General features: G+C 46.8%; 1 long non-coding RNA gene and 2 pseudogenes across 2 annotated transcripts; 1 reads left to right on the forward strand and 2 right to left on the reverse strand.

The window, feature by feature from the left end:
* Positions 1–7,879, forward strand: LOC144490906 (uncharacterized). Its single transcript, XR_013497363.1, has 2 exons — positions 1–41; positions 6,899–7,879. It is a non-coding gene; the product is annotated as an uncharacterized LOC144490906 (long non-coding RNA).
* Positions 7,880–8,476: 597 nt separating this feature from the next.
* On the reverse strand, positions 8,477–24,314 carry LOC144490905 (apoptosis regulator BAX-like; annotated as a pseudogene). The gene is made up of 4 exons (XR_013497362.1): positions 24,203–24,314; positions 16,138–16,259; positions 12,406–12,630; positions 8,477–9,730 (listed from the first exon to the last, which is right to left on the reverse strand). The product of XR_013497362.1 is annotated as an apoptosis regulator BAX-like (transcript).
* On the reverse strand, positions 18,117–18,225 carry LOC144490907 (5S ribosomal RNA; annotated as a pseudogene).
* Positions 24,315–24,349: the final 35 nt, after the last annotated feature.

Below are 24,349 nucleotides of genomic sequence, written 5' to 3' on the forward strand. Positions count from 1 at the left end.
GGAGCAGCCGTGCTTCGTGGGAGGTTATATGCCATCGCTGGGTACGTCAGATTGCAGAGTGCTGCAGCTTCTATATATATATATATATAGTCTGCTTTGTTCCCCAGCTCATGCCCAATATCCTGCAGAATGTAATTAATACACACAATACTAAATTGCATTAAATTAGAATGAGGACATTAGCTAACTTTGCTCACATCTCTGCTTGTCAACTCATAGATACAATTTAATGAGCAGAAGATTAAACCTGGGGAGCGCAGCAGTGGAAAAAGCATCAGTCTTCTTTTCACCTTATGAGTTTATCTGTGTTCCTTCATTTCTGACCTTTTATCCAGCCCCCTGTCCCTTTCCCCAACTGTACTGTCACGTTTAAATTCCTCTGGCCTCACCCCTCCCTAATTCTGTAATCGTCCCATCTCCACAATCCTCTTAAGAGTTCTGTATTCCTCAGATCTTGATCCCTTGTCTCTTCCCAGTCCCTCTCCCATTGATGGCCGTGTCTGCAGCTTGAATCCAGACCCCACACTCTGGAATTCCTTTATTAAACCTAACTTTGCCACCGCCTTCTCCTCCCTTAGTTCAGTTAATTCTTGTCTGTTTGCACTCCGCTGAAACACTTCAGTGGCGTTTTGCTAAATGAAAGGTGCTATATAAATGCAACTGTTGTTTCTGGTGGAAATGCCTCACAAGGATGTGCGGAGCAGTGCCCTGGGTTGGCTCAGCATGGAACTGCTCTGAGGATGAGCCTGACTGCTATTTGAGTGTCCAGCAAGGTTGGAAGATCATATGTGGAATCAGAACTTTATTTTACCACTATGCGGCACCTCAGCATTAATGGGGAGCTGGTGGTGTAGTGGCATTGTCACTGGACTAGTAATCCAGAGATCCAGTAATGCTCTGGGGACCGGGTTTCAAATCCCACCACAGCAGATGGTGAAATTTGAATTCAATAAAAATCTGGAATACCGTGAAACCATTGTCTACTGATTTGTTCACTAATGTCCTTTAGGGAAGGAAATTTGCCATCCTACCCAGTCTGATCTACATGAGACTCCAGAGCCACAGCAATGTGGTTGACTCTTAAACGCCCTCTGAAATGGCCGAGCAAGACACTAATGGGCGACAAGGGCAACAACTGCTGGCCCAGCATGAAAGAGTAAAAAGACTGTTAGAAGTCCCTTTTGTACCATTGTAAACTGCACGTAATCAGCAATGACCAGAATAAACAGACTGCAAATAATAAAACATAACTCATCAAATACATATCCTGGATACTATCCCGTTTGTCATTTTTTTTCTAATTGAAAGAAAACTTCAAATTAAACCGATTTAATACACTGAACATTACTTACTGCTTGATCTGTTTCCCAGCACTAGCTGTATGTTCCTGTTTGCACTGAGTTGTAACTCACACAAGGCACCATCATGACAGGTTTTGGAGTTGAGCACAAGTGAAGTGCTTCATGGGCCAAGCCTGCAGAAATGCTGCAGAATCATTTGTAAAGGCAGCAATGATGAATATAATAAGGTGGAAGGAATGAGGCTAAATTTGATGGGCGGCACGGTAGCACAGTGGTTAGCACTGCTGCTTCACAGCTCCAGGGTCCTGGGTTCGATTCCCGGCTCGGGTCACTGTCTGTGTGGAGTTTGCACATTCTCTTCGTGTCTGCGTGGGTTTCCTCCGGGTGCTCCGGTTTCCTCCCACAGTCCAAAGATGTGCGGGTTAGGTTTATTGGCCAGGTTAAAAATTGCCCCTTAGAGTCCTGAGATGCGTAGGTTAGTGGGATTAGCGGGTAAATATGTGGGGGTAGGGCCTGGGTGGGATTGTGGTCGGTGCAGACTCGATGGGCCGAATGGCCTCCTTCTGCACTGTAGGGTTTCTATGATGATTTCTATAAATGTTGTGGGCCACTTATGTTTAATTTCGAGACGCAGGAAGATGTGAGCGAGTCAGCTCTTCAAGATAATTCTCCTCCATTTTGTGAAGAAAACATTGCACCTGTTTTGAGATTATGGATTGTGTGAGTATTCCCCAGGCTTAGATCCTCCAGTCTCAGTATCGCTGGAAACCAGATGTACCCTGAGATGCACCACGGGATCCCTCGGAGATCCCAATGCAATGAGTCCATGGGAATTGCCTGGGAAACATCGAAACTAGAAGCAATAGGCCACTCAGCCCTTCGAGCCTGTTCCGCCATTCATTTTGATCATGGCTGATCATCAAATTCAATATCTTGATCTCCCTTCCCCCCCCATATCCCTTGATCCCACTTCCCCCCCATATCTCTTGATCCCCCCCTCCCCCTCATATCCCTCGATCCCTTTAGCCCCAAGAGCTGTATCTAATTTCTTCTTGAAATCAGACAATGTTTTGGCCTCAACCAAATTCTGTGGTAGTGAATTCCACAAAGTTTGAACTTTGGGTGCACAGTTTCCCTGCTCTGAGTTAGAGTCGGAGACTTTGGACAGTTCAAATTTACTCGTCTGAATATTTACCCAGGAAATATTAGACAGAAAATTCCTCTTAATTCCTGGGTAACTATACAACTGACCCTCCAATCACTCACACACTCAACTCTCTCCCCCAACCTGATTCAACATCATCACCTGGCTTCCAGTCTACCATCCTACCCTCTTACCTCACCCATCCTATCTCCTTCCCCCACTCCCTCACACACTTGACTTCACTCTATAGCTTTTCAAAGATGCTTTGGGATATTTAGGCTCTTTACTTGCCAGGATATGGCAGCCAATGCTGTAAAAAGGGTGTTTGCCTCTGCACAGATAACCCTCATTGATGTCACTGGGGTTCCCTGAGCTGGTTCAGTTTGGAAGTATCCTCCATTGGAAATTTGCCCAGAAAAATCAGAGGAAGACAAGTGGGTATGTCTTTGTCTGGTTGGAGTTGGAAACAGGGTTCTGACCTGGATTGGACACTTTGGGCCAGTGGCCCAGTAGACATTTCCATCCCATGAAGCAGCTTGGTAATGAAAACCATGAGAAGCAAACCACAAGCTATCTAGAGACATCATTAGTTAGTTTTTACTCTCTCATCTGGAGAAACAGTGAGTTAGTCATATCCCCTGAAGTTGTGGTTCTCACATATGCGAGACAGTGCAAAATAACAACGCTTTTGAAACTAAACATTGCAGAACCTGATATCCTTTTCCAAAACACCTTCTGTAATGTTTGAAACCACAACCTAACAGAATCTCTTAAATTCAGAGTAATTATCCTACATTTTTAAAAATATGATGTTTGTTTCATTATCACTGAAGCATGAAGTCAGGAATGCTTCCATTTAACACCTCAGCTTACTAACTTTGCAGATGTTTCCTATGATACTGAATCATTCTGTAAATCAGCGCTGCAGTTTCGTACAATTCTCCAACTGTATCGGCTAGTTACAGTCCCATTACTGATGCTGAGCTGGTTAGTTACTAAAACCATCTCTGTCTCTGGGCAACTGTCTGAGGCTGAACCAGACTAATTACAACCTTGATGTTGTATTTGACCCCAAATTAACTTATTGACTATATATCTGCATCTTTTTGAAGACCTCTTAAAAAGCCTATTATGATACTTTGTCAAATGCCTTATGAATGCTCACATACACAACATTAATTACACGTATGCCATCAAACTTCTGGTATTTTTAATGTGCTTGGTTACAGACTGTATTGTGCAAGATACAGGCATTAGTTTTTCTGCTGAAAGTGTGTAAAATGCTGGTTAGGCCACAACAGGAGTACCGTGTGCAGTTTCGGTCACCACATTACAGGGAGGATTGCACTGGAGAGGGTCCATCGAGCCTGCACCGACGACAATCTCACCCTACCCCCATAACCCACCTATTTTACCGTGCTAAAATCCCTGACACTAAGAGGCAATTTAGCATGGCCAATCTACCTAACCCGCACATCTTTGGAGATCATTGTTGACTTGCATGGGGCCGAACGGTCTCTTTCTATGCTGTAAACAATTTTGAATCTAGCCCAGGACAGAAATCCTGGAAGGATGCCATGGACATGCACCTCACACACAATTCCATTGTTATTGGCCCACTCCAAGTATTCTGCTCCCTCGCCACCATTTCATCTGGTCTTGAACTGAACCATACTGCTCAAAACCTTATTGTTCTCTGACTCTGAGCTGAGTTTCTGTCTCCATATGCTCTCAGTCACCAAGACAACCTTCCTTCCATTTCCATAACATCATCCTCCCCTGCCCCTACTTCAGTACATCTGCTGCTGAACCCTCAAACCTGCCCATTAGGAACAGTCCTGGCCAGTCTGCCATCCAAAACTCTGCTGCCTGTATCCTACCCTGCACTAAATTCCATTCAGCCTTCCTCTTTGAGCCAGCTTTCAGTCACTCCTTCGAGTAACATCTCCTTTGACTTGGTGAATGATTTCATTTTAACTCTGTGAAGCTCCTTCAGAAAGGTGCTGCAAGGTATTGTTGCTGCCAGTTACTAATCAGCGTCACTGGTCACTGTTAGCAACAGGTCTTGGCTTAACCTAATAAGTTCAGCAAAGCGTTCGATAAGGTCCCCCATGCAAGACTTCTTGAGAAAGTGAGAGGGCATGGGATCCAAGGGGCTGTTGCCTTGTGGATCCAGAACTGGCTTGCCTGCAGAAGGCAGAGAGTGGCTGTGGAGGGGTCTTTCTCTGCATGGAGGTCAGTGACCAGTGGAGTGCCCCAGGGATCTGTTCTGGGACCCTTGCTGTTTGTCATTTTCATAAATGACCTGGATGAGGAAGTGGAGGGATGGGTTGGTAAGTTTGCTGACGACACCAAGGTAGGTGGTGTTGTGGATAGTTTGGAGGGATGTCAGAAGTTGCAGCGAGACATAGATAGAATGCAAGACTGGGCGGAGAAGTGGCAGATGGACTTCAACCCGGATAAGTGTGTAGTGATCCATTTTGGCAGATCCAATGGGATGGAGCAGCAGTATAAAATGAAGGGTACCATTCTTAGCAGTGTAGAGGATCAGAAGGACCTTGGGGTCCGGGTCCATAGGACTCTTAAATGGGCCTCGCAGGTGGAGGATGCGGTCAAGAAGGCGTATGGCGTACTAGCCTTCATTAATCGAGGGATTGAGTTTAGGAGTCGGGAGATAATGCTGCAGCTTTATAGGACCCTGGTTAGACCCCACTTGGAGTACTGCGCGCAGTTCTGGTCACCTCATTACAGGAAAGATGTTGAAGCCATTGAAAGGGTGCAGAGGAGATTTACAAGGATGTTGCCTGGATTGGGGGGCATGCCTTATGAGGATAGGTTGAGGGAGCTTGGTCTCTTCTCCCTGGAGAGACGAAGGATGAGAGGTGACCTGATAGAGGTTTACAAGATGTTGAGGGGTCTGGATAGGGTGGACTCTCAGAGGCTATTTCCAAGGGCTGAAATGGTTGCTACGAGAGGACACAGGTTTAAGGTGCTGGGGGGTAGGTACAGGGGGGATGTCAGGGGTAAGTTTTTCACTCAGAGGGTGGTGGGTGAGTGGAATCGGCTGACGTCGGTGGTGGTGGAGGCAAACTCGTTGGGGTCTTTTAAGAGACTTCTGGATGAGTACATGGGATTTAATGGGATTGAGGGCTATAGATAGGCCTAGAGGTGGGGATGTGATCGGCGCAACTTGTGGGCCGAAGGGCCTGTTTGTGCTGTGGCTTTCTATGTTCTATGTTCTAAGTGGTTGGGACCTGGAATGCACTGCCTGACAGTGTGGTGGAGGCTGGGTCAATTGAAACGTTATCTGAAAAGGGTTGCAGGAGCGAGGGGAGAGGCAAGGGGATGGCACCAAGTAAATTGCTCTGAGACAGAGCCAGCAGACTTGGCAGGGTGAATGGCCTCTTGTGATGGATCCATTCTGTGATTCTATTGGTTCTCCAGCTGAGACATGGTCTGGGCTACCCTACACTCCCAACGCAGTTTTCGATTGGCCAACTGCAAGTTCCTTTGACAGTGAGGAAGGTTTTCAAAGCTTGCAGAGGGATTTGGACCAACTAGAAAAATGGGCTGAAAATGGCAAATGCAATTTAACGCAGACAAGTGTGAGATATTGCACTTTGGAAGGACAAACCAAAGTAGAACGTACAGGGTAAATGGTAGGACTCTGAAGAGTGCAGTTGAACAGAGGGATCTGGGAATACAGGTACAGAATTCCCTAAAAGTGACGTCACAGGTGGATAGGGTCGTAAAGAGTGACTTTGGTACATTGGCCTTTATAAATCGGAGTATCGAGTATAAAAGTTGGAGTGTTATGGTAAGGTTATATAAGGCATTGGTGAGGCCGAATTTGGAGTATTGTGTACAGTTTTGGTCACCTAGTTACAGGAAGGATGTAAATAAGGTTGAAAGAGTGCAGAGAAGGTTCACAAGGATGTTGCCGGGACTTGAGAAGCTGAGTTAGAGAGAGAGATTGAATAGGTTGGGACTTTATTCCCTGGAGCGTAGAAGATTGAGGGGAGATTTGATAGAGGTGTGTAAGATTTTGATGGGTATAGATAGAGTGAATGCAAGCAGGCTTTTTCCGCTGAGGCTAGGGGAGAAAAAAACCAGAGGGCATGGGTTAAGGGTGAAAGGAGAAAAGTTTAAAGGGAATATTAGGGGGGGGGCTTCTTCACGCAGAGAGTGGTGGGAGTGTGGAATGAGCTGCCGGATAAAGTGGTAAATGCGGGGTCACTTTTAACATTTAAGAAAAACTTGGACGGGTTCATGGATGAGAGGGGTATGGAGGGATAAGGTCCAAGTGCAGTTCAGTGGGACTAGGCAAAAAATGGTTCGGCACAGACAACAAGGGCCAAAAGGCCTGTTTCTGAGCTGTAATTTTCTATGGTTCTATGGAAAGACTTGTTGGTTAGAAGTGGATCTCTCAGGTTCTCTGCTTTATTATTGACAGATACGATGGAAACTCATTGCTGAGCAGTATAGAGTGGTACGACCCCATCATCGACAACTGGGATGTGGTGACTTCAATGGGAACTCAACGCTGTGATGCTGGAGTGTGTGTACTTCGCGAGAAGTGAAGGAGAAGAGCAGCTGAGATCGGGGCTGAGAGTGTTTCAGCTTTGCCTCACTTTACCCACAGCTGTAGTGTTTGTGTCTCTCTTTATCCTGAAGTGCAATATTTGGAACTAATTGTAAATCTTTTAGTAAACAAGCAACAATTTGCACATAAACAGTTGAAACTCTGCAGCTGAGAACCTGGATCAAATGAAAAAGACATTTCAAAAACATTTCTGAGTTTGTATTCTGCATCAGTCCCCACTAAAGAGGCAGATACAGAGAGCAGTGCGGATTGGAATGATCTGTATTTACTGTTTGTACAAATGTGACACCTGACTGTCTGATCCATGTACCACACATCATCCTGTCACTGCCAACCTGAACGTCTCAAGGATCTTAACATTGTGTTTTGATGGGGGAATCATTTCTTTATCAGAACACTGCAGACCCAGTATATTTTAAAAATTCCATCAATTCAGCACCTTGACTTGCTCCCGACATTAGGCATAGAGTTATTTATAACAGCCTCATGTTGTGCTTTCTGCAGACAGGCTCAAATCTTTCACTGATTCCAGTGATAGCACTGATGGGGAATCACTGTTCTTGCTGTGTTACTGATTCAGCTCTGGGGAGCACTGTCCAATGTGCATGTTTCCAACACTGAGTGACAATGTTTTATTTATAAGGTGACTTTCCAGTTGTGTGTACAGATAAAGTGAATTAATACGTGTCGCTATTAAAATGGCCTTTCGCCACAAGTTATCTTAACAGCAATCTGTACCGGATAGAATAGTGTGTTATGGAAGGTGTTGAATATTAAAACAATTACATTTTTTACTTAGGTAAAATTAAAAACCGACATGTTGTAGCTGAATAGCCAGTTCCTAATGTGTCATTATTATCTTCTTTCACACGGTAAAGCCACTCGCTCACTGTCCCTCCACATTCTGTTATTTGTCCCAATTCTCCTCAGTCGTTGCTGAGAGGACAGAGCCTGTGCACAATACTGTGCCATTCCCCAAGGAAAATGCACTTTCAATTGATCAGCATTGCTCAATTATAAAGCTTAGGCTCCATCAAAAACATGTCTGTATTCTGAGAGAGAGAAGGGCATAAGAAGAACCCCCAGAGACAACGTTTGTAACAATATCCATTGCCACAAGGTGCAATGTAAAGATGTCTGTCCTGTCCTTGAATTAAAGGAAGGAATTGTACGTAGAAACAAAGGTCAGCAGCCCAAATGGTCCATTGCTGCGGCCAACTCTATCAATGTACCATCATAGCCTTCTGCTCCTTTCACCATCATGTGCTTGTCCAGCTTCCCTTTAAATGATGTTTACTTTAAATACGCTGTAGCAAGTTCCACTTTCAACCATGGTTTTAAATAAGGAAAAATAAATAGAATTATGGAAATGGTGAAAATAAACTAGCTTTCTGCTATTCAAGTGATTTTGACACCACATCCACAAGTAACAATCCAGCAATATTTTATTCCTGCCATCAGCATTCAGTCCACACATTCCATTCTTAAAAAATGACAGTATGTAAAGTGTTAAATGCTTTGTGGTACATTCATGATTATGCCTTATGAATAATTTTCAGCATGATTACACTGTCTTCTGATATGCAGCAAGTCCATTAACACTGCCTGGTTTCAACTGAGAACCAGCCAAAGCCCCTTCACATTTATATATCAAGAAACACTGACTAGGAAGTAGAACAATAACATTGTCAAGACTGCACAGAAAACTCAACTAGCACCAACCGGCAGATTTCCTAACCAGGCACATTTAAATACCAATATGTAGTCTTTGATGCGAGGAGCCTAAGATATACTCTTTCTTGAAGTCCATTAAAGTTGGTTTGATAGCTGCAATATTAATGTTAAATTCCAAGGCAGTGACGCTGTTAAGTTTATGATTTGTGGCAAGTGAGATGTGTTTCTTTGATAAGTTGGTGAATGAAAACTGATGCTTGATATCTTAACTCTATCGCTTCTTTGACTCTAGGTGACTAGGCCTGAACTGTTTGATTGTGATATTCAAACAAACATGACGTTGGCACTGCTTTTTGATCAACCAAATTGGTTGTGACATGTCTGGAAGAAACCAAAAGTATGATGACTAATTCTTACCACAAACAAAACCTCCACATTTACATCAGTTAACCGGTTTCATTAAAAAAAAACACCATTTCATCAACTAGATTCTAGGATTTTGGAAGCGAATGAAACTCATTCTTGACCATTGCCAAATCCAATTAACCCATTCAAACACTAAAGATGCCAAGTTAGCCATTCAATGGCTGCATGTGGAGAGAGCTTAAAAATCAGTCCTTCCATCTGCTGTTGCACTCTCCCAGCCGTGCATTTTCTTTCATTCAGTAGCTGCAGTTCAGCAGATGCTGTGACTACTGTGTTGACTCACAATTTCCTTTCCTTTGTTCTTGTGCACGTACGGCAGGAGCATCACTTGGCCCAAGGGAAAGGCAGCATCATCAGTAAAATGGGCAAAGCCATCAGGGTGCTGAGGAGGAGGAAGTTGTGAAATCTAACTCCTGAGGGAGACAATATTGAAAATTGGGGTGTGGGGGCGGTGGCAGAATCCAAAACGTTCTTCAGCTTGATTGTCAGTTTGTAATTGGAATGTATTTTATTGTGGTATTTGCAAGAATCTCAGATTCCCATCACTCACTGTGATGAGCCGGTGCACTTCACAAGTTCTTCCTGTAAAGAAATACCAAGACAATTACGCACACAGGGCACTGAAGATTCCTGTCAAATTGTCTCGTTTAAACGTGTAGTTCCCTCTGTTTTAGCATAATCCAGCTCCTTTCCCCAGATTAGGGAATAGAAATGAAATGTTTGGTTCTACACTCAGTGAGCTATGTGGCTGGAGGTTGTTGCCTGCTCTGTCGAGGAGAGGAAACTATTTCTAATCAGATACTTCTAATCCCAATGTCCCATTCTCTCACCATTGGTTTGTATCAATCTAATCCCACTGTCCTGCTCTCGCCATAGCCCTGTATCATCTAAAACTAATCCCACTGTCCCACGCTCTCACAATAGCCCTATTTCAATCTAACACTAACCCCACGGTTCCCTGCTGCCATCAGACTTTTGAATGGACCTACCTCGCATTAAATTGATCTTTCTCTATACCCTAGCTATGACTGTAACACTACATTCTGCATCTTCTCCCCTATGTACTCTATGAACGGTATGTTTGTATGGTGTGCAAAAAACAATACTTTTCACTGTATATCAATACATGTGACAATAAATCAAATCTCACCATAGCCCTGTATCAATCTAACACTAATCCCACTGCCCCACTCTCTCGCCATAGCTCTGTATCAATCTAAAACTAATCTCAATATCCCACTCTCTTTCCCAGTAGCCCTGTCCAATCTAAAACGAATTCCTTATCCCACTCTCTCCCCATAGCCCTGTATTAATCTAAAAAAAATCCCATTGTCGCACTCTCTCCCCATAGTCCTGTATCAATCTAACACTAATCCCTTGTCCCACTCTCTCCCCGTGGCCCTGTATCAATCTAAAACAAATTCCATTGTCCCACTCTCTAACCATAGCCCTGTATCAATCTAATATTAATCCCAATGTCCCACTCTCTCCCCATAGCCCTGTATCAATCTAACGCTAATCCCACTGCCTCATTCTCTCCCAACAGCCCTGTATCAATCCCATTGCCCCACTCTCTTGCCATGGCCTTGTCTAATCAGTTGGTACAGACTACATTCAGGAATGTCTATCACATTTTGGATTTCAATATTTTTTCCTGTTATTGTTTTTCTCCAAAGCTGCTGTCTAAACAAAACAAAGAACAAAGAAAAGTACAGCACAGGAACAGGCCCTTCGGCCCTCCAGGCCTGCGCCGATCATGATGCCTGCCTAAACTAGACTCCGTATTCTTCCATTCCCATCCTGTTCATGTATTTGTCTAGTTGCCCCTTAAATGCCGCTATCGAACCTGCTCCCACCACCTCCCCAGGCAACATCCACCTTCTGTGTAAAAAACTTGCCTCGCACATCTCCTCTAAACTTTTCCCCACGTGCCTTAAAACTATGTCCCCTCGCACTTGACTTTTCTACCTTAGGAAAGAGCATCTGACTATCCACTCTGTCCATGCCACTCAATCTTGTAGACCTCTATCAGGTCATTCCTTAACCTCCATCATTCTAGAACAAACCGAGTTTATCCAACCTCTCCTCATAGCTAATACCCTCCAGACCAGGCAACATCCTGGCAAATCATTTCTGTACTCTCTCCAAAGCATCCACATCCTTCTGGTAGTGTGGCAACCAGAATTGTACACAATATTCTAAATGAGGCCTAACTAAGGTTCTGTACAGCTGCAGCATGACCTGCCAATTTTTATACTCAAAGCCCCGACCGATGAAGGCAAGCATGCCATATGCTTTCTTGACTACCTTATCCATCTGGGTTGCCACTTCCAGTGATCGTTGGACATGGATGCCCAGATCTGTCAATACTCCTAAGGGTTCTACCATTTACTGTATAATTCCTACATGCATTGGATCTTCCAAAATGCATCATCTCACACTTGCCCGGATTAAACTCCATCTGCCACTTCTCCACCCAAGTCTCCAACAGGTCTATATCTTGCTGTATCCTCTGACAATCCTCTTCACTATCTGCAACTCCACCAATTTTTGTATTGTCTGAAACTTACTAATCAGACCAGCTACGTTTTCCTCCAAATCATTTATATATACTACGACCAACAAAGGTCCCAGAACTGATCCCTGTGGAGCACCACTAGTCACAGCCTTCCATTCAGAAAAGTACCTCCCCACTGCTACCCTCTGTCTTCTATGGCCAAGCCAGCTCTGTATCCATCTTGCCGCCTGCTTCAGATTCCACATGCAAGAAATAGTTCCTATTGTGTGAAGACAGACAGGTTATTGAACCATGCTGGGATTTCACAGCTTGGCTGATCCTGTCCACATTCCAGGAGTGAGTGAGTGGATAATCCTCAGGAGTGAGTGCTCTGATCCCGGGAGAATGAAGCATTTTTAAAATCACTGTTTCCCTATATCTAATATGCCTAGACTGGGGCCATCGTGTCTGTTTGGTAGTTACAAGTTGTGTGTCTTTCAGGGAATTAAGGGATATTCTGTATACAAGGAGGAACGTGGAGTTGAAGCCAAAAAAACCAGCCATGAATGGGGGAGCAATCTTGATGGGCCGAATGGTCTGTCTGCTGCCCCCGTTTCAGGAGCATTGAACCATTCAGCCAAAGCTGAAACAGATTTCTGCTAAAAGGATCGGGCACAAAAGGAGGAAAGGCTCATGTTGAAAATGTGTTTCCCACTGAACAACCTCCATGGTAAATGTGAGAGTCCAACACTGCACTTACCCATCCTCCCGAACGCTGAACCCAGATCAGCAGTTTGGTATTGAAGAAGTTTACCATGGCAGTCTTAACTTTAGGCATCAGTTCAGGTACTTCCCGAGCGATCTGTATTCCCAGAACCACAGCGATTCTCAAGATGTTCATCTCGGGACCCAATTGTTGTACATGTGTCTTCAATTCGGGCTTGCTATTCAAATCACTGACTAGGCCAGAGAATGTTTCAGCACCCTTAAGCAAACATTAGAAATAAAGAGTTATCAAGACAAACAGTAGGTGCTGCTCAGCTAAATCCATCCTGGAGATGAAGCAATATCTGGGGAAATTTCTCAATAAGCTTTAGCTGGCTATTGCTGAAAGGTAGACTTGTTATTAGACCTTTATTAAGCTCCAGTTTGTTTCGATGCTTCGTTCCATACACGTTTGACACATCATTTGTCTGCTTTTTCTTTCCAATTACGCAGACTTTGTTCTATTACTTTCACATCAAAATGAATCATAAATACTCAACTAAAGAGGTTACGATGGTTTGTAACATTTTACCCGAGTGATGAGTACGGAATGGATGCGCAAGGGGATTATTTACTGTACAGCACAGAAGGAAATAGAATCATAGAATCCTGACAGTGCGGAAGGAGGCCATTCAGCCCATCAAGTCTGCACCAACCACAATCCCACCCAGGCCCTATCCCTGCAACCCCACATATTTACCCTGCTAGTCCCCCTGACACTAAGAGGCAATTTAGCACGGCCAATCAACCTAACCTGCATATCTTTGGACGGGGTATAGATTTGAATAGAACTTGTGTATGAGAGAGGGAGAGAAAAACTGATGGACAGAGACACGAGACCTGAGCAGCCTGTTCAAGTAACCAGCATTAGCCTGTCGAAGATGGCAATACCTGGATTTCACCTGCATGGCCTGTACGGAATGATGCTTACTTTAAATATGTTAAATGCACTGTTTTTAACAACCGTATGGCAAGCAGTCCAACTGGAATTGAATGGGGTACAGTATATGTGCATGAGGGTGGGGAGTTGGATGGGGTACAGTATGTGTGAGGGTGGGGAGTTGAATCGGGTACTGTGTGTGTGTGTGTATGTGGGGGTGGGGGGTTGGATGGGGTACAGAGTGTGTGTGTATGAGGGTGCGGAGTTGGATGGGGTACAATGTGTGTGTGTGAGGGTGGGGAGTTGGATGGGGTACAGTGTGTGTGTGAAGGTGGGGAGTTGGATGCGATACAGTGTGTGTGTGAGGGTGGGGAGTTGGATGGGGTACAGTGTGTGTGTGAAGGTAGGGAGTTGGATGGGGTACAGTGTGTGTGTGAGGGTGGGGAGTTGGATGGGGTATACTGTGTATGTGTGTGTGTGTGTGTGCGCGCGCGTGTGAGGGTGGGGAGTTGGATGGGGTACTGTGTGTGTGTGAGGGTAGAGAGTTGGATGGGGTACAGTGTGTGTGTGAGGGTGGGGAGTGGGATGGGGTACAGTGCGTGTGAGGGTGGGGAGTGGGATGGGGTACAGTGTGTGTGAGGGTGGGGAGTTGGATGGGGTACAATGTGTGTGAGGGTGGGGAGTTGGATGGGATACAGTGCGTGTGTGAGGGTAGGGAGTTGGATGGGGTACAGTGTGTGTGTGAGGGTGGGGAGTTGGATGGGGTACAGTGTGTATGTGAGGGTGGGGAGTTGGTTGGGGTACAGTGTGTGTGTGAGGGTGGGGAGTTGGATGGGGTACAGTGTGTGAGAGGTTGGGGAGTTGGATGGGGTACAGTGTGTATGTGAGGGTGGCGGGTTGGATGGGGTACAGTGTGTCTGTGTGAGGGTGGGGAGTTGGATGGAGTACTGTGTGTGTGTGTGAGGGTGGGGAGTTGGATGGGGTACAATGTGTCTGTGTGAGGGTGGGGAGCTGGATGGAGTACTGTGTGTGTGTGTGTGTGTGTGTTTGAGGGTGGGGAGTTGGATGGGGTACTGTGTATGTGCGTGTGTGTGTGTGTGTGTGTGTGAGGGTGGGGAGTTGGATGGGGTACAGTGTGTCTGTGTGAGGGTGGGGAGTTGGATGGAGTACTGTGTGTGTGTGAGGGTGGGGAGTTGGATGGAGTACTGTGTGTGTGTGTGTGTGTGTGTGTGTGTGTGTGTGTGTGAGGGTGGGGAGTTGGATGGAGTACTGTGTGTCTGTGTGAGGGTGGGGAGTTGGATGGAGTACTGTGTGTGTGTGTGTGTGTGAGGGTGGGGAGTTGAATGGGGTACAGTGTGTGTGTGTGTGTTGTGTGTGTGTGTGGGGAGTTGGATGGGGTACAGTGTGTGTGTGAGGGTGGGGAGTTGGATGGGGTACAGTGTGTGTGTGTGTGTGTTGTGTGTGTGTGTGTGTGGGGAGTTGGATGGGGTACAGTGTGTATGTGAGGGTGGGGAGTTGGATAGGGTACAGTGTTTGTGTGTGTGTGTGTGTGTGTGTGTGAGGGTGGGGAGTTGGATGGGATACAGTGTGTGTGTGTGAGGGTGGGGAGTTGGATGGGGTACAGTGTGTGTGAGGGTGGGGAGTTGGATGGGGTACAGTGTGTGTGAGGGTGGGGAGTTGGATGGGGTACAGTGTGTCTGTGTGAGGGTGGGGAGTTGGATGGGGTACAGTGTGTGTGAGGGTGGGGAGTTGGATGGGGTACAGTGTGTGTGAGGGTGGGGAGTTGGATGGGGTACAGTGTGTGTGTGTGAGGGTGGGGAGTTGGATGGGGTACAGTGTGTGTGAGGGTGGGGAGTTGGATGGGGTACAGTGTGTCTGTGTGAGGGTGGGGAGTTGGATGGGGTACAGTGTGTTTGTGTGAGGGTGGGGAGTTGGATGGGGTACAGTGTGTGTGAGGGTGGGGAGTTGGATGGGGTACAGTGTGTGTGAGGGTGGGGAGTTGGATGGGGTACAGTGTGTGTGTGTGTGGCAGAGAGAGAGAGAGGGGATGGGGAATTGGGTACAGGATTGTGCTGTGTGGTTAAACAGCGTTATGCAGACACCCGTTACAGAAAATGTATGATGCAGCATCAAATCTGTTTCTCAATATCCTCTCCGATTTTCATATTGCTGTATTCCTTTCTTCTCCAATGAGTGATGTTGAAATCATAGAAACCCTACAGTACAGAAAGAGGCCATTCGGCCCATCGAGTCTGCACCGACCACAATCCCACCCAGGCCCTACCCCAATATCCCTACATATTTTACCCGCTAATCCCTCTAATCTACGCATCCCAGGACACTAAGGGGCAATTTTGTTTTAGCATGGCCAATCAACCTCACCCGCACATCTTTTGACTGTGGGAGGAAACCGGAGCACCCGGAGGAAACCCACGCAGACACGAGGAGAATGTGCAAACTCCGCACAGACAGTGACCCAAGCCGGGAATCGAACCCGGGACCCCGGAGCTGTGAAGCAGCAGTGCTAACCACTGTGCTACCGTGCCGCCCCGACTATGTCGTTTGAAGATGCTTTAATCTGTTTGCAATTTGTCAGGGACTTTCCAATTGGGTTGAATGGAGGCAGACTGTGTGAATGAAGGTGCTCTGACTGATTGATTGAGGCGGGAGGAAGTGAAGTCACAGCTCGCTAATGCTGACGAGGTGACAGTGACAGCAGCTTGCAGTTTGGAAATAAGATAGCTCTCTGCTCTGCTCAATCTACAGTAATGTGTGTGTGAGCAAATCACATCAAATGTGCTGTACCCATCAACTTTCAACATGTATTTCAAAAGAAGTCTGACATACCTGATCTGTTTCCAGATATTTAAACTCAGGCTTCAGATTCTTCATATGTGCCTGAATCACATCGTTGTATTCATCGCCGAGTTTGCGCAGACAGCGAGCTATCCTAAGGATCTCCTCATCCTCTAGAATGCAAAGTACAAAACGTGTTAGACAAACACGATCCTCCTCTGCTCACTTCCGTAACTCACTGGAGAAAATAGGAAGATAGAAATATGGAAATCTGAAGGGGAAATTAAATCAAACGGGTCCTGCCCAGGGAGAGTCTTCCCATGAAATTAAATAGCATTACCACTGCTGAATCCCACACCATCAATACCCTGAGCAAAGCAAATAAGAGGTCAGAGGCTGGGAATCCTGCGGCGAGTAACTCACCTCCTGACTCCCCAAAGCCTGCTCACCATCTACAAGGCACAAGTTAGGAGTGTGATGGAATACTCCCCACTTGCCTGGATGAGTGCAGCTCCAACAACACTCAACAAACTCGGCACCTGTTATGAGGGTGCGCTTTTTGAAAAAAAAGTTCTAATTCTACTTTTTCTGGTTGGATTTTAAAAACCCAATAGACTGTAATGCTAGTAATGGAGGGTTGCTAGACAGCCAAAATATACAACTTGAATTCCTCACAAGTGAACACCCAACCCCCCTCCCCCGAGGAGTGTGAAAGACTCCCATCCCCTGTTAACTTTCACACTATCTTGAAACTCTTCAAAGGTTCCTGAGATGAGACATCAGAATGCAATTACCTGTTCTACAAAACAATGACAATTACAGATGTGGTAATCAAATTCCTCTGGAATATACAGCCAGTAGGACTTTGAGAACCATTTTACCAAACCAGAGAGATCACTGAGATCAGATCGCTGTACTGAAAAGCTGTAAGGAAGCTATTTCTCTCTCTATCTCTCAAGCACTGCACCTGGATTTGCAAAGTAACCATCCTGAGAAATCTACTACAACCTGAGATTTTTTAGGAATAAAAACGTGTAAGTCTGCCCCATGCAACTACATCCAGGAAGAAAACTGAACAATTGGTCACTGTGGAGTCACCACATCGCAACCAGCCACAGGACAGTCAGCCAGGTATCTCTTTAGATTGTTTATCTTCTTCACAAACCATAAAACATCTTTAAGCCTATCCTCGTATTCTATCATCTGTACTAATGTGTAGGCGCGATAGTAAGTTTCAATGAGGAAATAAGAAATTAATAAATGTTAATAGGTTAAGTGAGTGGCCAAAATGGGCAGATGGGGTTTAACATGGGCAAGTGTCAGGTTATCCATTTTGGTCAGAAAAATAGAAAGGCGACTTATTTTCTAAATGAAGAGAGACTTCGGAGTGCTTTGGTGCAGAGGGATCTGGGCGTCCTCATGCATGAATTGCAGAAAACCATTATGCAGGTACAGCAGGGAATAAGGAAAGCAAATGGAATTTTGGCATTTATAACTAAAGGAATAAGAGTATAAAAGTAAGGAAGTATTGCTGCAACTGTACAAGGCATTGGTGAGACTGCACCTGGAACACTGTATACAGTTCTGGTCCCCATATTTAAGGAAGGATGTGGTTCACCAGATTGATTCCAGAAACGAGGGGTTTGTCTTATGAAGAGAGATTGAGCAGTTTAGGTCTATACTCTCTAGAGTTTAGAAGAATGAGAGGTGATCTAATTGACATATATAAGATCATAGAATCTCTACAATACAGAAGGAGGCCATTCAGCACATTGAGCCTGCACCGACAACTCCACGTATTTACCCTGCTATCCCCCCCCCCAACTTTGAGGGGCAAGTTAGCATGGCCAATCCACCTAACCTGCACATCTTTGGACTGTAGGAGGAAACTGGAGCACCTGGAGGAAACCCACATAGACACGGAAAATGTGCAGATTCCGCAGTCATCCGAGGCCAGAATCGAACCCTGGTCTCTGGGCGCTGCGAGACAGCAGTGCTAAGCACTGTGCCACCGTGCCCCCCACTTTTAAAGCCTATTGCACCTGGTATTCCCAGGCAGTCTCCCATCCAAGTACTAACCAGGCCTGAGTCTGCTTAACTTCCGAGATCAGGCATTTTCAGACTTGTATGGCCATAAAGGTATTGACAAAGTAGATGCAGAGCAGATGCTTCCTCTTGTGGGGCAATCTAGAACAAGAGGTCTAGTTTTAGGAAAAGCAGATTTTAAACAGAGATGAGGAGAAACTACTTCTCTCAAAGGGTGGTGAATCCGTGGAATGCCAGGACATTGAGTAAATTTAAGGAAGAGATAGACAGAGTTTTAATTTGTAATGGGGTTGAAGGGTTATGGAAAACAGGTCAGAAAGTGGAGGTGAGGCCGAGATCAGCCATGATCATATTGACTGTTGGAGCAGGCTCGAGGGGCTGAATGGCCTACTCCAGCTCCTAGTTCTTATGTTTGTGTGCATGTGCGCACCCGTGTGCACGCACGTGTGTGAGAGTGGGGTGGGGGCAGGGAATATGTGTGTGCATGTGTGTGTGTGTGTGGGGGGGTGGGGGCAGGGAATGTGCGTGTGCATGCGTGTGTGGCACTACCCAAGCAGCAAAGTGGCAATGCCAAGGGGGCACCTTGGCACTGCCCACCAGGCATCAGGCAGTGCCAAGGGGGTTAGGGTCAGAGGGGGTGGGCCTGTGGGAGGGATATCGGTGAGGGTAGGGGGTGCTGCTGCCACTCTGCACTTAGGATCAGGGGCGGGTTGGGGTCATGACTGCCTGTGGGTGAGGGGAGAATCAGAAGATCTGGACTACCGGGGGTGGGGGGGGGGTGGTTTGGAGATGCCAGCGATCGAGGAGTTGGGAGGGGGGGGTTGCATACAGGGTCACAGAGCTGGCCAGTGATCAGGAGGCCAGCAGTGTGGGGCTACTGTGCACCCGCCGATCTCGGCGCTGACAGATCAGCGCATGCGCAGTGACCCGCTCAGCGCTCTGCTGCCAGCCTCTCCAGTGGGAATAGGCCTCGCCCACTGATTTTCAGCGTGAATCTCTCTGAGGCTCTCTACAGTGCACAGGGTGAGGTTCATTTTGAAAATCCCGCAGCAGGATTTACCCCAGTTTTTACGCAAATTCAGCACTGGGTGAATCCCAACCTAGATGTTCCATAGAATCCCTACAGTGTAGGAGGCCATTCGGCCCATCAAGTCTGCACTGACCGCAATCCCACCCAGGCCCGATTCCCATAACTCCACATATTTACCCTGCTAATCCCCCTGACACTAGGGTCAATTTAGCATGGCTAATCCACCTAACCCGCACATTTTTGGACTGTGGTAGGAAACTGGAGCACCCAGAGGAAACCCACGCAGACACGGGGAGAGTGTGCAAACTCCACAAAGGCAGGGACCCAAGGCTGGAGTTGAACCTGAGTCCCTGGTGCTGTGAGGCAACACTGTGCCGACTTAACTGTGCCACCGTGAAGACATCAAATTTCTACAAGGGCTCAGGGACAGACATGATCTCTTCAAGAGACTGATTCAGACTGAAAAATGATACCATTAATTTCTTTTTTTATTCATTCGTGGGGCATGGGCGTCGCTGGCTGGGCCAGCATTTATTGTCCATCCCATTGCTCCTGGAGGGCAGTTGAGAGTCAACCACATTGCTGTGGCTCTGGAGTCACATGTAGGCCAGACCAGGTAAGGACGGCAGGTTTCCTTCCCTAAAGGACATTAGTGAACCAGATGGCTTTTTCTGACAATCGACGATGATTTCATGGTCATCAGTAGATTCTTAATTCCAGATATTTTTAAAATTGAATTCAAATTCCACCATCTGCCGTGGCAGGATTCGAACCCAGGTCCCCAGAACATTCGCTGAGTTTGTGGATTAATAGTCTAGCGATAATACCACGAGGCCATCGCCCGCCCTTAATTTATTTTATCATTTGCAATTAGAAAATGTTAGAGACACTGTACCACATTTTCCTCGTCACTGTAACCCATCCAACTCTGCTCCTATTGGGATGACATTCTCACCCAATGGAACTTTGTCAGTCTCTCTGATAATGGAATACTGCACTGTGCGGCACAATGTCCACCCCCTGGGGCAGATCCTAACTCAAGTCTCACCCAGGAGACTCGAGGCTTTGCAGAGGTTGGGCATCTTGATCAGGAGCTGATTCCTTTGGGAGATTGTGAGAACAGGTTTAACAGATAGGGGAACATGCTCTAAGTGTTGCTGTTGCCAAGTCTCCATTGTCTGCTGGAACTATCAAGTGTTACTGAGAAACAAGGGATTGTTCTTTATAAGTGTTGGCTGTTTGGGCAGAGGAAGTGTTCTGAATGGGTTTTCACATCCTTCACCATGCAGTCTCAGAGAAGCAGGATAGGCCATTCGGCCCTTCGAGCCTGCTTCGCCATTCCTTTTGATCATGGCTGATCATCCAATTCAATATCCTGATCTCCCCTTCCCCCCATATCCCTTGATTCCTTCAGCCCCAAGAGTTATACCTAATTTCTTCTTGAAATCACACATTTTGTCCACAGCCACTCTCTGGGTGAAGAAATTTCCCCTCACCTAGTTCTAAAAGGTTTACCTCTTATCCTGAAACTACGATCCCTAGTTCTGGACACCCCCACCATTGGAAACTTCTTTCTGAATCTACCCCATCTAATCCTGTTAGAATTTTCTAAGTTTCTTTGAGAAACCCTCTCACTCTTCTAAACTCCAATGAATACAATCCTAACCAACAGTCTCTCTTCAAGTGACAGATCTGCCATCCCAGGAATCAGCCTGGTAAACCTTCATTGTACTCCCTCTAAAGCAAAGACATCCTTCCTCAGATAAGGACACCAAAATTGGACACAATATTCCAGGTGTGGCCTCACCAACGCCTTAGACAATTGCAGTAAAACATCCCTATCCCGATACTCAAATCCTCTCGCTATGAAGGCTAACATACCATTTGCCTTCCTTACTGCCTGCTGTACCTGCACACTTACTTTCAGCGACTGATGCACGAGGACATCAAGGTCTCACTGAGTATCCACCTCTCTCAATTTACACCCATTCAAGTAATAATCCACCTTCCTATTATTGCTACCAAAGTGGATAATCTCACATTTATCCACATTATACTGCATCTGCCATGCAGATGCCCACAGTCAGCCTGTCCAAATCATGCTGAAGCATCTCCACATCCTCCTCACAGTTCACCCTCCCACCCAACCTTGTATCACCTGCAAATTTAGAGATAATGTATTTAGTTCCCTCATCCAAATCATTAATATATAATGTGAACAGTTGGGGCCCTAGCACAGATCCCTGTGAATTTAGAGATGCACCATGACAGTACAGATGTATTTAGAGATACTCCCTAGGGGTTTGGAGTATGGAGGGACACTCCGAAGTATTACACTGGCCTCTCAGTGGGTTTGGGGGTAATTAGAGACACTGCCTGGGCTGGGGGGGAATTTGGAGATGCTCCCCGGGCTGGGGGGGACATTTGGAGACGATCCTTAGGCTAGAGGATATTTGACATAGAACATAGAACAGTACAGCACAGAACAGGCCCTTCGGCCCACGATGTTGTGCCGAGCTTTATCTGAAACCAAGATCAAGCTATCCCACTCCCTATCATCCTGGTGTGCTCCATGTGCCTATCCAATAACCGCTTAAATGTTCCTAAAGTGTCTGACTCCACTATCACTGCAGGCAGTCCATTCCACACCCCAACCACTCTCTGCATAAAGAACCTACCTCTGATATCCTTCCTATATCTCCCACCACGAACCCTATAGTTATGCCCCCTTGTAATAGCTCCATCCACCCGAGGAAATAGTCTTTGAACGTTCACTCTATCTATCCCCTTCATCATTTTATAAACCTCTATTAAGTCTCCCCTCAGCTACCTCCGCTCCAGAGAGAACAGCCCTAGCTCCCTCAACCTTTCCTCATAAGACCTACCCTCCAAACCAGGCAGCATCCTGGTAAATCTCCTCTGCACTCTTTCCAGCGCTTCCACATCCTTCTTATAGTGAGGTGACCAGAACTGCACACAATATTCCAAATGTGGTCTCACCAAGGTCCTGTACAGTTGCAGCATAACCCCACGGCTCTTAAACTCCAACCCCCTGTTAATAAAAGCTATACACTATAACACACTATAGGCCTTCTTCACAGCTCTATCCACTTGAGTGGCAACCTTTAGAGATCTGTGGATGTGGACCCCAAGATCTCTCTGTTCCTCCACAGTCTTCAGAACCCTACCTTTGACCCTGTAATCTGCAAACCCTGCAAATACCTGGGGTATTTGCAAACACTCCCTGGACTGGGGAGTATTTGGAGACCCTGTAATCCACATTTAAATTAGTCCTACCAAAATGAATCACCTCACATTTATCAGGGTTAAACTCCATTTGCCATTTTTCAGCCCAGCTTTGCATCCTATCTATGTCTCTTTGCAGCCTACAACAGCCCTCCACCTCATCCACCACTCCACCAATCTTGGCGTCATCAGCAAATTTACTGATCCACCCTTCAGCCCCCTCCTCTAAGTCATTAATAAAAATCACAAAGAGCAGAGGACCAAGCACTGATCCCTGTGGCACTTTGCTAGCAACCTGCCTCCAATCCGAAAATTTTCCATCCACCACCACCCTCTGTCTTCGATCAGACAGCCAGTTACCTATCCAATCGGCCAACTTTCCCTCTATCCCACACCACCTCACCTTCATCATAAGCCAACCATGGGGGACCTTATCAAACGCCTTACTAAAAACCATGCATATGACATCAATTGCTCTACCTTCATCAACACACTTAGTTACCTCCTCAAAAAATTCAATCAAATTTGTGAGGCACGACTTGCCCTTCACGAATCCGTGCTGACTATCCCAGATTAATCTGCATCTTTCTAAATGGTCGTAAATCCCATCCCTAAGGACCTTTTCCATCAATTTACCAACCACCGAAGTAAGACTAACTGGTCTATAATTACCAGCGTCATTTCTATTCCCTTTCTTAAACAGAGGAACAACATTCGCCACTCTCCAGTCCTCTGGCACCATCCCCGTGGACAGCGAGGACCCAAAGATCAAAGCCAAAGGCTCTGCAAAGGCGTTTGGAGACGCTCCCCGGGCTGGGAGGTGATTTGGAGAAGCTCCCCGTGCTGCGGGTTACTTAGAGATGCTCCCTGGGGTGGGGGGTATTTGGAGACTCTCTCCAGGCGGGAGGTTATTTAGAGACACTCCCTGGGCTGGGGGGTATTTGGAGACTCTCTCCAGGCGGGAGGTTATTTAGAGACACTCCCTGGGCTGGGGGGTATTTGGAGACTCTCTCCAGGCGGGAGGTTATTTAGAGACACTCCCTGGGCTGGGGGGTATTTGGAGACTCTCTCCAGGCGGGAGGTTATTTAGAGACACTCCCTGGGCTGGGGGGTATTTGGAGACTCTCTCCAGGCGGGAGGTTATTTAGAGACACTCCCCGGGCTGGGGGGTATTTGGAGACTCTCTCCAGGCGGGAGGTTATTTAGAGACACTCCCCGGGCTGGGGGGTATTTGGAGACTCTCTCCAGGCGGGAGGTTATTTAGAGACACTCCCCGGACTGGGGGGTATTTGGAGACTCTCTCCAGGCGGGAGGTTATTTAGAGACACTCCCCGGGCTGGGGGGTATTTGGAGACTCTCTCCAGGCGGGAGGTTATTTAGAGACACTCCCTGGGCTGGGGGGTATTTGGAGACTCTCTCCAGGCGGGAGGTTATTTAGAGACACTCCCTGGGCTGGGGGGTATTTGGAGACACTCCCTGGGCTGGGGGTATTTGGAGACACTCCCTGGGCTGGGGGGTATTTGGATACACACCCTGGGCTGGGGGGTATTTGGAGACACTCCCTGGGCTGGGGTATTTGGAGACACTCCCTGGGCTGGGGGGTATTTGGAGACACTCCCTGGGCTGGGGGGTATTTGGAGACACTCCCTGGGCTGGGGGTATTTGGAGACACTCCCTGGGCTGGGGGTATTTGGAGACACTCCCTGGGCTGGGGGGTATTTGGAGACACTCCCTGGGCTGGGGGGTATTTAGGGGGTATTTGTCCCCCATCCCCCCGCCCCCCCCCCGCGGTACCTGCGCTGCCGTCCGTCTCCAGGGAATCCTCCTCCCCTCGAACAGTTTGTCCACAATGGCGGCAGTTTTCTCCTCCAGAAGGTTCATCCTCCGCCCGGGAAGCAGCACCAAGCCCGAGAAAACACAGCGGACAAGCTCGAGGGCCTC

Source organism: Mustelus asterias, unplaced genomic scaffold (assembly GCF_964213995.1).
Source record: "Mustelus asterias unplaced genomic scaffold, sMusAst1.hap1.1 HAP1_SCAFFOLD_4010, whole genome shotgun sequence".
NCBI classification, from domain to species: Eukaryota; Metazoa; Chordata; class Chondrichthyes; order Carcharhiniformes; family Triakidae; genus Mustelus; species Mustelus asterias.